The following is a 6399-nucleotide window of genomic DNA, read 5'->3' as shown; positions in this document are numbered from 1 at the left end:
GTTTAAAACTGCATTCGAGATTTATTTTGTTTTAACATATTAATATTTGTAAACCAATATGTATTGGTAGTGTGTAAGTGTGATATTTGTTAGATTATCATTTCTGGATAATCTAAGTGGTGTCTTGTTAACCTTGTCGATAAAATAAAGGTTATGGTTTGTTTTAAAAACGAATGCTGTCTTTGAAAAATGTCTCATATAGAGGTCAAAACCTCGCAACGAAATCAATTAATATGGAACGTTTATAATCAATATGAACGGGACATTTCAAGCGATACCCGGCCAGCATGCCGACGAGCCGCCACAAGGATACTTTACCTTATATTGGAAGGCGGTGGCGTTGGGCAACCTGCATTTTCCGTTGAGCCCATTCGTGGCGGCTGTACTAGACCATTATCACATTAGCATCTCGCAATTACATCCTCACGCATGGCAGGGTGTTACTATTTTCGAGATGTTTTTTAGGGCACAAAATAGACCCGCGAGTCTGAACGTTTTCCGAGCGACGTTCAAACTCACTGCTTCCGGAAAGGGGTGGTACACTTTTGATAAAAAATGTAACTTCACCACTAAGAAGTCTCCATCCCTCCATGAGTGGAGGAGAATGTTCTTTTTTTCCGGGACCGAACTGTTGGGCGAAGGGCGTGCCCACCTCGTACAATGGCATTCCAAGCGTTCTCCAGATGTCTCCAAGACTCCTGACCTTAACTAAGGGGAGCGGGAGCTTTTTAATTTGTGTAAGGATGCTACGCATGAGATGCGTCCTTACGGCGAGGTTGAAAGGACCCGTCCTAATCCATCCGGACAAAGTCCACATCGATTATAAACGATTCACAACAGTTGATTACATCGCGAGGTACTTGACCTCTATATGATACATTTTACAAACATTGCATTCGTTTTTGAAAAGACAATCTTTCATTACATCGAAAGTTGACGGAGTGCATATCATTTTATAATATATCTAACTATAATTGACTTAATAATAATCTTGATGAACTCAACGACTCGAATGCAACGTCTTTTGAAATATGTCATGAATGACTCCAAGTAATATCTTTAAAATGAGCAATTGCACAGCGGAAGACTTCTTTCATACCTGAGAATAAACATGCTTTCAAGTGTCAACCAAAAGGTTGGTGAGTTCATTAGTTTAACATAAATAATCATTTCATAATTTTAATAGACCACAAGATTTCATATTTCCATTTCTCATAAACATACGTCCCATGTATAGAGACAAAAATATCATTCATATGGATTGAACACCTGGTAACCGTCATTCACAATATGCATATAAGAATATCCCCATCATTTCGGGATCCTCCTTCGGACATGATATAAATTTCGAAGCACTAAAGCATCCAGTACTTTGGATGGGGCTTGTTGGGCCCGATAGATCTATCTTTAGAGTTCGCGTCAATTAGGGTGTCTGTTCCCTAATTCTTAGATTACCAGACTTAATAAAAAGGGCATATTTGATTAGATAATCTAACCACAGAATGTAGTTTCAATTACTTGTGTCTATTTCGTAAAACAGTTATAAAAACAGCGCATGTATTCTCAGTCCCAAAAATATATATTGCAAAAGCATTTAAAAAGGGATTAATGAAACTCACGCATATAATTATTGTAAAACAGTTAATAAAACATTTGCATGTATTCTCAGCCCCAAAAATGTAAAGAGTAAAAGGGGCAAATGAAACTCACCATACTGTATTTTGTAGTAAAAATACATATGACGTCATTTAACAAAAGTAGGGTTGACCTCGGATTCACGAACCTATATCATTTATATTTATATTAACACACATAATTGTAATTGAACAAATTCATATATTAAAGCTTATTTTACATACTATATATATTTGATTTGTGTATATATATGAAAAGTAATTTACTATTTATATAGTTATATTAATATATATTTAGCTAATACTATATTAAAAATACTTAATTTGCTATATATAAATATTCGTATAAAATTCGTTAATTTGATTAGTAAATACTTATGTAATATTACTTATAAATATAATTTTATATACATAATATTTATTTAGTAAAATAATGTTAATAATGGTATTAAAAAAAAATTGTATTTAATTATAATGATAATATCAATAATAATAATACTGATAATAATGTTAATTATAATAATAATAATAGTTGTATTAATAATGATAATATTACTAGTAATAAAATGTTAATAATAATAATAACAATAATCTTTTTAATCGTTCTAATAGTAATAATAATAATAATAATAATAATAATAATAATAATAATAATAATAATAATAATAATAATAATAATAATAATAATAATAGTAATAATAATAATAATTGTAATAATAACATTAATAATTAATAATAATAATCATAACAATAATATTAAGGATCATAATAATAATAATAGAAATAAAAATAATTGTATATACCCTTATAAGCTTTTTCTAAAAAGATTTGCCATGGACCGGGCTCGAACCCATGACCTCCAGCTAACTCGCCGCTCGCCCAAACCATTCCTCTATCTCTTACATTCTGTTCTATTTCACGTACTAACTCTTGTTAACCCATTTTCATCATCAATCTACCTTGCCACCATCTCCACCTTCTGGCCCAATTGTATACACTCCACAAGTCCAAGTAAAAATCGAATAATAGCAGTCTATTACAGTGATCCAGTGGGCCGATATTAGGTTTTAAAACATAATTGGGTAACGATTTCAACACACAGAAACGACACTGTCATCATATCGATCATCATCTTTATCTATCCTTCGATCAGGAACACAAAACAAGAAGAATGGTCACGGTGTCATCATCAAAAGTGTATTATCGACAACACCCACTACTGTTCATCATCTTCTACAATCGTCATCATTATTCTTATTCGTGTGTTAATCTTCCATTGTATACTATCGTCTCCATCATCGTGACAGAGAGTCTTCATCTTCGAATTATAACAACAATCGTCATTATTAAAATCGTAACAGCAACGTACACCGTTCATTGTCATTTTCTTCTTGTATCATCTTCTTCATCATTTTCCTTGTCTTCACTGAATAAATATGGTAACAGCAAACAGGTGCAGCAGTAAACGTGACATAAAGAAAGAGACAAAGAAAAAGATGATAGGAGGCCTTTGGTGTTGGGTTGGTTTACGATGGTGGAGATTATATGTTGTTCTTGATAGAAGTATTAATAAAAGCAGTCACATTGGTTTGATGTTTCTCAAAAATAGAGAGAGAGAGGGGGAAAGAGATAGAGGGATGAACGATGGTGGATTGAGGTGATGATGTTTGTTTATAAGTGATTGTAGGGTGGCGGTGATGGAGGAAAATGGTAGTCATTAGTGACTGTTTAAAGAAGAATGGTGGTGAAGTAGTTTTGTTTTAAACATCAAAACAGAAACAACAAGTATATAGTGGTGATTTTGGTTTGAGTGTTTTATAGCTATGAAGAGGAGAGAGATATTGAGAGAGAGGAGAGTGACGGTGGTGTGTGGTCGTGCAAGTGAAACAGAAACGGTGAAGATAGGGTGGTCGTGGCGTTGGGTGATGGTTTCTAATTGGTTTTCGGATGTAGCAGTTACGGTACAGCAGTAGCCCAATAATAATTGCAGTGGTGAGATGTCGATGGTGAATAAATGCTATGGTGATTTATGGTTAGAAGAAATAAAAGAGAAGAAGAAGATGGCGATCGTGATGATTTAGGGTGATAGTGGTGGTGGTTCACAATGAAACAAGGAAACGATTATGGTGGTGTCGAGTCTTGAAGATGGTGTAGAACCATGGTGGTTCTTGGTTACAAATAAGAGAGGGAACGAGAGGGATGATGAAAGATGATAGTGACGGTTGTAGGGTGGTGATAGGATGTGTGTTTGTTGTTATGGTTATGGTGATGGATTTTATCTGTGTATATCTCCTATGTATATGTAAATATATATTAGAGAAGATAGATAGATAGTAATATATAAGATTAAAGATAGAAAAGGATAGATGGGGACGGATAACAACTCCTAACAATTATCAATTGAAAACACAGATTGAATAATAATCAAATAATAATAATAATAATAATAATAATAATAATAATAATAAGAATAATAATAATAATAATAATAATAATAATAATAATAATAATAATAATAATAATATAATAAAAAAAACACATGTGAAAGAACAGTAAAGCCATCGGAGTTATTAATGACTTCGAATATTATTTCGTGTCCAATGCTAAACAGTTAAAATATAAAAGTGTTCCTAAAAATCCCAAATTTTTAGATTAAATGTATTTAATTATTTCACTCATTAACTGTTTGAAACCTGATAAAAAAGGTTCGAAAAATATTTATTTTCTGTTCCAATTTATATGTACGGAGTACTAATATTCAAACTTAAAAAGGTAAAAATATATTTAACAAATCTAAGATCTTCGCAATCAGTTTACAGTTCAACTTTTATTTCAATCCTTCATGAACAAGTACTATATCTATATTAAAACTAACAAAACGTTAACCAAGTGTTACTAACGCTTACTAATTAAACTCGAAATCATTTATTTTTAATATATTCACATTCTATATATAAACAGTTTTAAAAATAGAAAGTTTAATTACTAAAACAAATATATTATATATTTTTAAACAAATGGATTTAATATAACTTTATATATTTACAAGTGATATTTATATACATAATTATATATATCTATATATTTATAAATATAGTTTCCGTTACATCGCATACTATTTTACATATTTAATGCTAACAGCTTAATCATATATTATTTCAATAATATCTATTTGCATCTATTTATATAGTTGTTCGTGAATCGTCGAGAATAGTCGAAGGGTAATTGATTATATGAACACAATTCAAAGTTTTTGAAAACATCAACATTACAGACTTTTCTTATCGTGTCAAAACTATATAAAGATTAAGTTTAAATTTGGTCAGAAATTCCCGGGTCGTCACAGTACCTACCCGTTAAAGAAATTTCATCCCGAAATTTGAGTGGGGTCTTCATAACTAACAATAAGAATGTTTTCATGACGAATATTAATTGATAAATAGAGTTTTATCATTATTGAATAATATAGATAAAACGATTTAATCACTCGAAGCGGATGAATGAAGTTATCACTAAATAGTAAAATGAGATAGACAAGTTTCATCATAACTTTTCACTAATCATGGTTGAATTTAGAGAATAAGGTTCGTCTTTAACTTTTGACGTCGTCTTGGTTGAATTCCGGAATTCAATGGATATAAAGAAAATCTTCGAAATCTAAAAGTTTTGATTATTCGACGAATAAGGAAATTAAGATCTCTATAATTAAATACGGTGATCTGCCTCGATTACCCTGTGTGATATTTTCATTATAAATTAAACTTTTTCCGTTCCATTATTCTCACCATTCCTATACTTTCTTTCTTAGTTCATACATCCAAAAGATCGTGAAAATGCTTAATCCCGTTCTAATCCCTGATATTTTCTTAATTATCATTTCTGTCATCCTTCTTTACAATCCTCCACCAGGAAAATCTGTTTACTTCTACTATTACCTTGGGGTGATACTATTCTTAATTTTATCGTGTCTTTATATTGGTATTCGTATTAATATCCACGGTTTTAAATTTATGCGTTGTTATTGGGTTTTATATTTTCCCTTATACTTCGAAGTCTCTGCTTCTGTCTTTCCATAATCATTGACATCCACAGTTAATACACTCTCCAATTTAATGTGAGTTATACCCCCATTGATATTTTGAGGCTTCATGCTTTTGTTTTATCTTCCCGACTTTAAATCAAGCGAATAATGGTCCAGCAGAATTCGTAAATATTAATTTCGGAATGAGCATAGTTAATATTCTAAGAAGGAGATTGTAAGGGCATAATCTTGATTTGTCAAATTTCCAGAATATCCTGGAAAAATAGATTTATCAAGAAGATATGTTCTCAATATATTTGGAGATTAGATAGAATGTAAGAGTCATGTAACCTGGCACATGATGACGTTATGGTCTGTGAATCATCACGTTTCATTAGAAACTCAGCATGACTTACTGTAATATAATCACGTTGATCAAGTGTCATTATATTATACTAACTCATGCATCAGTTCCCAACATTACTTCAATAACATTCATATTTTAAGCTCAAAAGTTTACAGAATATAGAAACTAACAGTTTCTATATGATGTAATATTGATAGCACGAAGAGATTAATGATTTCAGATAAGAATAGTTATAAAAATATCTCCAGAAATATGGAGGGTATTTATAATGAAAGATACGATAATATCTCGGAATATCTAAGATCAGAGGATGATATAAACTATTATCTGCAAGGGTTTAGAGTAAGGAGCAAGATATTCACTAAAGACGTTAGCAG

The sequence above is a fragment of the Rutidosis leptorrhynchoides genome, chromosome 9 (genome assembly GCF_046630445.1).
Source record: "Rutidosis leptorrhynchoides isolate AG116_Rl617_1_P2 chromosome 9, CSIRO_AGI_Rlap_v1, whole genome shotgun sequence".
Lineage (NCBI taxonomy): Eukaryota > Viridiplantae > Streptophyta > Magnoliopsida > Asterales > Asteraceae > Rutidosis > Rutidosis leptorrhynchoides.
Note: the sequence above shows the minus strand (reverse complement) of the source record.